The 11,564-nt window shown below is 37.2% G+C and overlaps 1 protein-coding gene across 4 annotated transcripts in view; it reads left to right on the top strand.

Moving 5' to 3' along the window:
• Positions 1-7,454, top strand: part of LOC126469450 (hyccin) — a 168,348-nt gene extending 160,894 nt beyond the window's left edge. For all 4 annotated transcript variants that reach the window (XM_050096636.1, XM_050096634.1, XM_050096635.1 and 1 more), the window contains one exon: positions 5,389-7,454. The gene's annotated coding sequence lies outside the window, so the exon portion shown is untranslated. The remainder of the gene's footprint in view (positions 1-5,388) is intronic.
• The last annotated feature ends 4,110 nt before the right edge of the window (positions 7,455-11,564 follow it).

Consider the following 11,564-nt stretch of genomic DNA (forward strand, 5'->3'; position numbering starts at 1 on the left):
GATACTAAAATGTATCAGATAGATTATATAATGGTAAGACAGAGATTTAGGAACCAGGTTTTAAATTGTAAGACATTTCCAGGGGCAGATGTGGACTCTGGCCACAATCTATTGGTTATGACCTGTAGATTAAAACTGAAGAAACTGCAAAAAGGTGGGAATTTAAGGAGATGGGACCTGGATAAACTGAAAGAACCAGAGGTTGTACAGAGTTTCAGGGAGAGCATAAGGGAACAATTGAAAGGAATGGGGGAAAGAAATACAGTAGAAGAAGAATGGGTAGCTCTGAGGGATGAAGTAGTGAAGGCAGCAGACGATCAAGTAGGTAAAAAGAAGAGGGTTAGTAGAAATCCTTGGGTAACAGAAGAAATATTGAATTTAATTGATGAAAGGAGAAAATATAAAAATGCAGTAAATGAAGCAGGCAAAAAGGAATACAAACGTCTCAAAAATGAGATCGACAGGAAGTGCAAAATGGCTAAGCAGGGATGGCTAGAGGACAAATGTAAGGATGTAGAGGCTTGTCTCACTAGGGGTAAGATAGATACTGCCTACAGGAAAATTAAAGAGACCTTTGGAGATAAGAGAACCACATGTATGAACATCAAGAGCTCTGATGGAAACCCAATTCTAAGCAAAGAAGGGAAAGCAGAAAGGTGGAAGGAGTATATAGAGTGTCTATACAGGGGCGATGCACTTGAGGACAATATTATGGAAATGGAAGAGGATGTAGATGAAGATGAAATGGGAGATACGATACTGCGTGAAGAGTTTGACAGAGCACTGAAGGACCTCAGTCGAAACAAGGCCCCCGGAGTAGACAACATTCCATTGGAACTACTGACGGCCTTGGGAGAGCCAGTCCTGACAAAACTCTACCATCTGGTGAGCAAGATGTATGAAACAGGCGAAATACCCTCAGACTTCAAGAAGAATATAATAATTCCAATCCCAAAGAAAGCAGGTGTTGACAGATGTGAAAATTACCGAACAATCACTTTAATAAGCCACAGCTGCAAAGTACTAACACGAATTCTTTACAGACGAATGGAAAAAGTAGTAGAAGCCGACCTCGGGGAAGATCAGTTTGGATTCCGTAGAAATACTGGAACACATGAGGCAATACTGACCTTAAGACTTATCTTAGAAGAAAGATTAAGGAAAGGCAAACCTACGTTTCTAGCATTTGTAGACTTAGAGAAAGCTTTTGACAATGTTGACTGGAATACTCTCTTTCAAATTCTAAAAGTGGCGGGGGTAAAATACAGGGAGCGAAAGGCTATTTACAACTTGTACAGAAACCAGACGGCAGTTATAAGAGTTGAGGGACATGAAAGAGAAGCAGGGGTTGGGAAGGGAGTGCGACAGGGTTGTAGCCTCTCCCCGATGTTATTCAATCTCTATATTGAGCAAGCAGTAAAGGAAACAAAAGAAAAATTTGGAGTAGGTATTAAAATCCATGGAGAAGAAATAAAAACTTTGAGGTTCGCCGATGACATTGTAATTCTGTCAGAGACAGCAAAGGACTTGGAAGAGCAGTTGAACGGAATGGATGGTGTCTTGAAGGGAGGATATAAGATGAACATCAACAAAAGCAAAACGAGGATAATGGAATGTAGTCGAGTTAAGTCGGGTGATGCTGAGGGTATTAGATTAGGAAATGAGACACTTAAAGTAGTAAAGGAGTTTTGCTATTTGGGGAGCAAAATAACTGATGATGTACGAAGTAGAGAGGATATAAAATGTAGACTGGCAATGGCAAGGAAAGCGTTTCTGAAGAAGAGAAATTTGTTAACATCGAGTATAGATTTAAGTGTCAGGAAGTTATTTCTGAAAGTATTTGTATGGAGTGTTGCCATGTATGGAAGTGATACATGGACGGTAAATAGTTTGGTCAAGAAGAGAATAGAAGCTTTCGAAATGTGGTGCTACAGAAGAATGCTGAAGATTAGATGGGTAGATCACATAACTAATGAGGAAGTATTGAATAGGATTGGGGAGAAGAGAAGTTTGTGGCACAACTTGACCAGAAGAAGGGATCGGTTGGTAGGACATGTTCTGAGGCATCAAGGGATCACCAATTTAGTATTGGAGGGCAGCGTGGAGGGTAAAAATCATAGGGGGAGACCAAGAGATGAATACACTAAGCAGATTCAGAAGGATGTATGTTGCAGTAGGTACTGGGAGATGAAGCAGCTTGCACAGGATAGAGTAGCATGGAGAGCTGCATCAAACCAGTCTCAGGACTGAAGACCACAACAACAACAACAACCAGACAACAGATCATCCATCATCATATATTCAGGTTCCGAGTACGTACTATGCTGCTGATTGTATACTGGGCTATGAGTACTGGATTCTCTCTCGTGGATACTTGCTCTAGACATGTTTATTTTCACCCTTACTATGACCATGCTTTGAACTGGTATTGCTGTTCGTGTTGTGAACTTTGCCATTGACATGTGCCTTAGTCATCAGACATCATCTTGTATTGATTTACAATAGTTTAGGGACAACGCTAGCTGGGTAACTCATTCACCAGCTTGCTCGTGACCAGGTAATACAAATATTGCGAGATTAGTGTGTGAATATTCTGGGAAATATTGCAATCATTGCAGACAAAACAACTGTACCATGAGGACACTGGAGGAAAATATTGTGGAAAGATAAAAATGTCATACAAAAGTCGTAACATGCCTGGAATGTCAGCAGATAAAGAACAGGAGCCAGCTGGATAATAGCCTCCGCAGTGATGTGTCGAAACGATGATTGGAGGCAGCACTGGATTAATGTTTACGGCATTTGAATGAAGAGGATCTGATCACATCAGAAAGTTCTATGGTAATAACCGAAGAACACATTCCAATGGCAAATAAAGTACACTAGAAAATACTAGACATTCTATCTGAATATGTGTTTGTGTGCGACGAGGAGTTTATTCGGTTCGATGACGTCGTCGAAGAATGTGAATATGCAGGTGTGAAGGGTAACATTTTGTGAGGTGTTGACTATGAATCCGATGCGAAAAAAATGAAAGAAGATTCAGAATCTGTTCCAGGGGATTACAAAATAACAGCGGTTAATCTTGCAAAAACACATCCAAAGTGGAAGTTGAAGAATGTGCAAAGAAAAGGTGCATCTCACTTGAAACATAAGCGGGATTTGAAAATTTGGGAAGAATATATTAAACAGGGTGGAACTTGGAATGACAAATATCACACAATTGATTCCTGGATGTATTATTACTTCATAGAAGTATGGGGCTGTAACCAGCAAGTCGCTACTAGAAACTTGCTACAATGGGCACGTGCTGCTGCTGCGAGACAGTTTCCAGGTTTGGAATTCAAAGCTTCAGCAACATGGGTCAAGGAGTTTAGACAAAGTCATAAAATCAGACAGAGAGTGAACTTTGAAAGTTTTTTCCTCCTGTTAATAATTATTACCTCTTGTCTCTCATAGTCCAACGATGCCAATTATGATACGGCGTTCACCATCTTAGTGAATATTCCCGTGATTTCCGGAGATGGTTCATAATGTGCATAAGAGGGGAACCAGGTGTGCTCATAACTCATAAAAAATACCTTTCTTCCAAGAGCTATCCACTTTTTATTTGTTAGGCACATATAGAACAAGAGAAGTCCATACAACACGGCAGATAAGAACAGAAGAGCTCTATTAAAAGTGTTAAAACAAGACAGATGATATAAAAAATCTGAAGGTATATTGTTTTTTAACTTTTCTCCACCCTCTCAGATTACATTATTTGCGGCGTAACATGACTTAATATATGTTTGGCTCATTCAGCTGGCGTGTGTATGAATTAGTAAGTTTAGTTTTTTTCTACTGAGATAAACCTTTTAGATACCTACACATAGCAGAAGTTGGCCTTTGCCAAGCACTGGATGGTGGCTTGTGGAGAGAGAGAGAGAGAGAGAGAGAGAGAGAGAGAGAGAGAGAGAGAGTAGATGATGATATAAGTTGCTATAAGTAGCTCCAATGTAATCTAAACTGCTAAAGAGTAGCCGATAAGACTACCTTAAGCATACATTTAAAAAGTTGATTATTTGGAGAATTTTGCATTTGAATTAAATGCAAACAAAATTTCAGAATTTGATGGCTGTTATAGTCTTTTCTTTTTACCTTTCATTCTTTCATTTGCTAACAGATACGTTTGACTTCAGTTACAGTATGTTATTTTTAAAATTGAAAGACTGATTGTTCTGTGGACATGAATCTAAATTTTTGTTGGGTTTTTAAGTATACCTGTTTGTAGCAATTTTAATAAATCAAGCTGAATATCTTAATAATTGCATCACAAATTGTGTTGTAAATTTTTATACAGTTAAATAACAAACTATTAAATGCTGGTTGCAGATAGCTAATTAAAATTATTCTAATATTTTATTTTTACAAGTTACTTACAGTAAAATTTCCCAACGTAGGACCTACGCCACAGGTTCTGCCTAATGGTCGTTTCTTAATAAATCATTACACTCCTGCTGCTTCCCTATATAATGGGACTTTCTCAGTTGCCATCTCATACCCAGTGTTCTCAGATTTTGAACAATTGAGAGCTTTCTGTCAATTTCTGACGAATTTGCGTCTTAATTAATCAATCCAAAATGGAATAAAAGGAGGCCATTTTATGATATTCAGGATACCATGAAATGTCTTTGAAGACTTTCCCATTGTATTGGTTTTTGGTACATATAAAACTACTGTCTTATGATCTCAATCCTCCATTCTTAAGTATTACAAAACTGGTATGCTTTTTATTATCTACTTTCATATGAAACTTCATGCTGGGGTGCATATTATTGGTTGTATCAACACCTCTTTAAGATGTGAATACAGTCTTTCACCTCTTTAAGAGTTGGATACAATTTTGATACAACTCAGTATTATGCACCCCCAATATAAGTTTCCAGTCGAGCTAAAAAAGCAAGAGTATCAGTTTTTAAGGCTTAATAACGGAGGATAGAGATCATAGATACCATTTTAACATATACCAAAAGCTAACAACAACAGATACAGTCTGTTCAACCAGCCAACAGATGCAATCATCCACAAAACTTTGTACCATCAGTAATCACATAAAAAGGTCTTCTTCCATTTCATGTTGAGTCAGTTAATTAAGGTACCAATGACCCAAGAAGACATTGAGGAAGACCTCTAGTCGTTCAAGATACAGCTGTGAACAACAGGTATGACATGTTGATGATTGAACAAATATATGTTTGAAATTTTTGACAGAAGGAAACTGTAGCAAATGTAGTAGTTATACTAGGGAGGGCTCTGTTTACAGCAGAAGATTGTATTTGTTCAGCTACTTGCTCTTTATGTTGATAGCTTGATTTCTGTCATTAATTAATTGTACCATTGTTTCAGGGAACAAACTTACTGCCCGTACAGAGGATGCAAGCACACTACTCCTCTCACTTTTCCTACAGTCACTAGGACTTGTGGTGATTTCATTGGCACTTTTTTTTAAAGATTTTCAGATTACTTATTTGGCTGTGAATGTTATGTATAGTCTCTGTTTTATTAATTCTGCTATTACATTTTTTGATAAGGAAAAACAATGCATGTAGAATAAGGATCATACAAAAAGTGTGAGGTGTAGCAGAAATATTGTACAGGTGCTTTTTGTGTGTAGTGAACTGCAGCATTGAAGAGTGTCACTGTCTGTAGCTTCGTTGTATACATATTTGTTTTAGAGATAGGACATAAATATCAGAATTTTCGTAACTGCAAATAGTAAAAGAAAAGATGAAGTATCATGTAGTCCTGAAAGGATTTCAGAAATTTAATCGACTTACATGAATCATTGTGTATTAATTAATTAGTTGCTATCTGCTGTTACTATGCATTTTTACATTTACCGTTTGAAATTTTGGAAACAGTCAATAATGCAGAGGTTGATGTAAATTCATATTTCCTCCTATATAGAAGTGTCTCGTTCCAAGCCATGAGTTATCTGATATGCTCAAATGTGGTCATCTCAGAATATCTTAATTTAGCATTTTCTGTAGTGGGCTCTAATTTCAGTTGTCTAAGTATTATCCATGATGGGTGAAAGCTGATATTAATGTACATTGTGGAATATAGTAGCAGAATATTTTAGTACATAAGTTTTCCAGTAGCTTGTTACTGGAACACCATTGTATTACATGTATATAATTATTCTGGAATAACACTAAAACTAAGTACTTCAAAGACAGATAAAATTGTTGATATCTACTCTTTTTGTATGGCATTTTTAAATACTCAGATTGTTGGATATGAATCAAACAAGTGTTAAGCTCTACATTGTAATTTATATTGTACTACAAATCTTCTATATTTTTCCTTGTTTCCATGGACTCTAGGTATTTAACCATGTAGAAAAGAGCTGCAATATATTTTGACAACATCTGTGGCATTAGAGAGACAATAATTTGAAGGGACTGATGGCTCTTATACATATATGTTCAAGGATTTCCAAAGATATTGACAACTGAAACAATTTCATGGTGTTGTTTATTGTGATTTTAGAAGTACATTATACTAGTGTAGGGTGTAAAGGTGAACCATATTTTTCTCAATGAAAGTGTGTATTTATTTTAATGACTTAATCTACAATTGTTTGAACATTGTGCTGATTGTTTTCTTGTATCCGTTTATATTGTAATGTAGAGGAACAATGCCAACATACTAAATGTTCATAAAATATAAGGTAAGTAATATTTTGTAATATTACTGCTTCAGGAAAACTCATTTTAGGATATTGCTGTTAAAATTAACAACACAGAAACATCAGTTTTTTTATGCGAAACTAACAAGGACAGCGTTTTCAACTTAACCCTCTTGAATTATTTTCAGTATCTGTGAGCATAGTTTACAAGTTGTTATTTATCATAAAACTACTGTTATCTAATTCTTTCCACACACTTGCAAAAGATGTTTTTACTACCAGATTGGATCATTTTTCCACAAGGAAGGATTAAATTATATTTCATGTATGTTTTGACATACATTTCAGTAATGGTGCATAAAGAGGCATTTATACCAGCTTTGAAAAGTGGACTCGTTTTGCCGTTTTCATCATTTAAATTTATAGAATAAATCTGATCAGAATATGTTGGAGTTCATAATGTAGTGTTTTGAGAACATGAGTGGCATTAGAGCATTGAATTGCTGAAAGTGTTACATTGATATTCCTGTTAGACTAGTCAACGACTTACCTTTTGCCTTCTAAACACTTCGTACCTGATGTTTATCTAACTGTTACGGTTGCAATTGTAATTAGGCCGGGCCCAATGTATCTTACAAATGTGCAGTTATATCTGCAATGTTGTTAATATATCTGGCTATGTTTTGTGTTGTTAAGGATGATATAGATATTCAGCTTACTGTTTGGAAATTGATGTATAAAGGGTCTATGGCATATAAATATATAGATTTTTTCCCATTTAGATTGATTATATTTCTCTCTACCTCTCCCCCCTCCCCCCTCTGTCTCCCCCTCTCTCTCCCCTCCCTCCCCCTCCCCCTCTCTCCCCCTCCCCCTCTCTCTCCCCTACCCCCTCTCCACCCTCTCTCTCCCCCTCTCTCTCCCCTTCCCCCTCACTCCCCTTTCCCCCCTCACTCCCCTCCCCCCTCACTCCCCTTCCCCCTCCCAATCTCTCTCCTTCCCCTTCCTCCTCCGCCTTCCCCCCTCTCCCCCTTCCCCTCTCTCCCCTCCCCCTCTCCTCCTTCCCCTCTCTCCCCTCCCCCTCCGCCTCCCCCCACCTCCTCCTGTTGCATCCCCACTTATACAAATAAATAATTCACAATTGTAACAAAGTAATACATATGGTATTTTTTGCTCCTTATTTGTCACCAATATCCTGAAGTTACCGCTGAACCGTCTTATGTCACAAGTTTGTGCAGTGGTGCATGCCTGAGTCTGATAAACGAAACTTGTAATCATTTTTTATAACTGAGGTGCCAAGGAATGTTTTACTTACTACTGTCAAGAAATTTTGATATGATTAATATCTCACAGATCTGTGTGCATGTTTTGAATGAAAGAAACTTTTTTGTATTCCATTTGTAATATGTACATTCTGTCAAAAGAACACATTAAGACTATATATTGCAGCAGGCACATACTTCTATGTAGCTACTCACTGGAAAATCTCGGCTAAATACACCACCTTTCCAGATTGTTTAACTATACTTAATAAAGTGGCTACCTGGTATGTGTTTTACAGGCTCATTTTCAGTGTTTCTCATTTGATCGAACAGTTATTTCAAACACATTAATAGATGTAATTATCTATCAGTTCATAGAACAATACAATGTGAGCCTCACTACCGGAGGCTAGCTGCAATGATTGTTACAGCGTTGCATCCCAAGTGTAGATTCTGCAGGGGATTGAGTGCCAGGGTTTCGTGTTAAAGGGAATTAGCCAGTTGGCCAAAGTGAGGAGAAGCCATTTACTCAGAGGAATATATTTCCCTTCAAGATTTAACTATCTGCAGCAAGGAACACATCTTTCCTAATATACCAAATCTTGAACATGAGATTTCTACTTAATTGGTAGGCACTGAATGAACATACTATATAAAACTGCTTATGAAGGCTAGCTGGTAGTCTGGCTTACTGCCCTGTTGAGAATCCTGAATCCTCTACTTTCATTACTTTCGCCTTCTGCCCCACGTATCTCTGACATAACATATTGCCAGAGGATTTCTCATTGTCTCATTGGCTAACCTTGTGTATTGTTATAACATTTTTCAGATATAGTGGAAGGATAGAAGCACCTTTCATTGTGTGATCTTAAACCACATCCTGAGCCCTTCATTAGGTTTTCATGACTTAGTCTATTCCTCACCACTAGCCATGTGCCTTTCTCTCTCTCACTGCTTACATCATTTGTCTCGCAAAGAGTACCTTGGTATGTCTTGTCTGCATGGTGGTGTACAACAACCCCTGTGAGTCTGAGTCTAGCTTCATTAATTTTCTCTCAATTTTTACTAGTTCATTTCTTATGAGACTTGCTTCATTGATTCTATCTCCGCACTTACTCCTTTATGGCTTAAAAGAACCTTCCTTTATTAATTCTGTCTGATTAATACACAGGCACCTCCTCCTTTGTTTGCATATCTGCAACCCCCTCCCTCCATGCTATGTCCACTATATCACCGCAGCACCTATTTGGCACTTGTGGGGTGCCCAAGTGCTATTTACTCCAGAGTTAACGCTGCCTTATGATTTTCTGTGTATTGTTGAAGTACGGAACTGGCTCACTGCATGTTTACACAACAATAGTCCTGTCCACATGATCTACTTCTTGGTGTGACACATCAGATTGACAGTCTACAAATTTTGCAATCTATATTCAGTTGGCATTAGGTAAGTGGAAGTACTTTACTGTTTTTCTCTGAAGACTTCTGGTTGACCAAAAGTTATCTGAGATGTTAGAGATTTCTAAAAGGTTAACTTGGTCTATCTAATCACTTGTCTGAACTACTTTGTTTGTTTGGATGCAATATAAGTGACCTTTCCTTTAACTGAATGTTGCTTTGAATACAACACTATTTTATGCCAGGCCTATCAGAAGTGAAATGCCCTTGCCTCCTCTGACCAATGAACTGACTTATCCAGGTAGGTTTATAGAGCTTACAGTTTTTAACTTGAATTTCAAACTGTATGCAGCATTTTTCACAGTAAGACATCATTCCCAGATGTGAAAGAAATAATAAGTGATGGGAAAACTCCTAGTATCGACTGAGATTTGAATCCTGAACCTTTGGATTCAACACCCTCTCAGCCACAGTGCTACGGTCTTCAGTAAATAATTCTGATTAATGTAGTTTCAAACCTCAATGCATCTTGTCTCACATTCTGTGTAGCTTTGAAGTGTCACTTGTTCTGGATGGTTGTAAATTGGCCTAAGCACACCCCTTCAGAAGGCTTTACCTTGTTGCACTTTGTTGCTCATATCGCATCATATTCATCAGTGTTGAAGTATTACTGTATTTCTAGTATGTTGACCTATGGAGGAAACACTTCAAACCTAAGTCTGAGAAAACATTTTATGCTTCTGTCAACAACATCTTTACATTGTATTTATCTGTTGGAACTGACAGCTGAAATAAACTGATAGCCATACAGTTTACTTGAATGGTTCTCCATCCTTGTATCTTTCTTTTGTGTGTTATTTGGTGATTTCATACAAGTATCTTACAGTTAATGCTGTGATAAAATTTTTGCTGCCTATCCATTAAATTCTCTCTGTCGTCAGGATAATTTCAGTTGAACTTTTGCACACTGACTTCTCTAGTATACCATAAAGAAATCATATGCACAAACACATCCTTTTATTTAATGATTGTGTTAAGTTTGTTCGAATGCCATACAAATAGAAAAATCTGTACTTATCATATTTATTTTGTAATATGTATATCAATATTTGGTATACGCATGAAATTATAGTGATCTCAATATATTTACTGCAAGGTGAGTAATTATGACTATGGATTTAATTCATTGCACATTTTGAACTTCAGCCTTCAGCACAGTCTTCTTAAGTGAATTAGATTGTATTTTAACCTGAATAAAAGCCAATGAAAATAAGTTAAATTATGTTTGCAATGACTGCCACTTCTTTTGTAAAATTGCCATTGTACATGAGATTGTCTCAATAGTGAAGATAGATTCAGAAATTGTTGTCATGATTTAAAGTGTTTGAAGCAGCCTAATGGTATAGTAGAAAGCATTTTGCCGGCCATGATGGCCATGCGGTTCTAGGCACTTTAGTCCGGAACCGCGCGACTGCTATGGTCGCAGGTTCGAATCCTGCCTCAGGCATGGATGTGTGTGATGTCCTCAGGTTAGTTAGGTTTTAGTAGTTCTTATGACCTCAGATGTTAAGTCTCATAGTGCTCAGAGCCATTTGAACCAAGAACCATTTTATTCCACCTATGTGGAGATAAAAAAAATGCTGAGATTATTTTAAAATAATTTGTAATATACTTCTCTAATACGTGTTTTAAGCAAAGGTAGACCAGTGATAATGTCAAAATATATGTAAGTTGACAACTTGTATATGAGTCATATTAACTGTAAGAGATTGTTGTTCTAATTTTAAACATTGTGCAATGTATTGCTACACAGATGTGTGTGAATACTATGTTTGCGTTCAGAGTGACAACTGATTTCTTAGGTTCATTTCTGACAAAACAAAGTAATACGAATATTGTGTGTGTGTGTGTGTGTGTGTGTGTGTGTGTGTGTGTGTGTGTGTGTGTGTGTTCTTGTATTAATATATGTTGTTTGTTACAATAGAACTCCTTTATTGACATCCAGTGCCTTATTGCCCACAAAAATTTTGCTAGTTTCTCATTAACAATTCATTTATTAAAGTGACCTGCTTGCCTCTTACTTCAAAGCAAGAATCCTGCAGAAGCCTCCAGTACGGATCATGGTGATAAGGTAAGTAGCTAGTAAAGGTGATAAATTTAGTTCATATGACAAGTACCCATTCAGGCCTGTTACTTCGAATAGTCAGGACTAAAAGTTCCTTGCCTCATATCTC

This window comes from Schistocerca serialis, chromosome 1 (assembly GCF_023864345.2).
Source record: "Schistocerca serialis cubense isolate TAMUIC-IGC-003099 chromosome 1, iqSchSeri2.2, whole genome shotgun sequence".
Lineage (NCBI taxonomy): Eukaryota > Metazoa > Arthropoda > Insecta > Orthoptera > Acrididae > Schistocerca > Schistocerca serialis.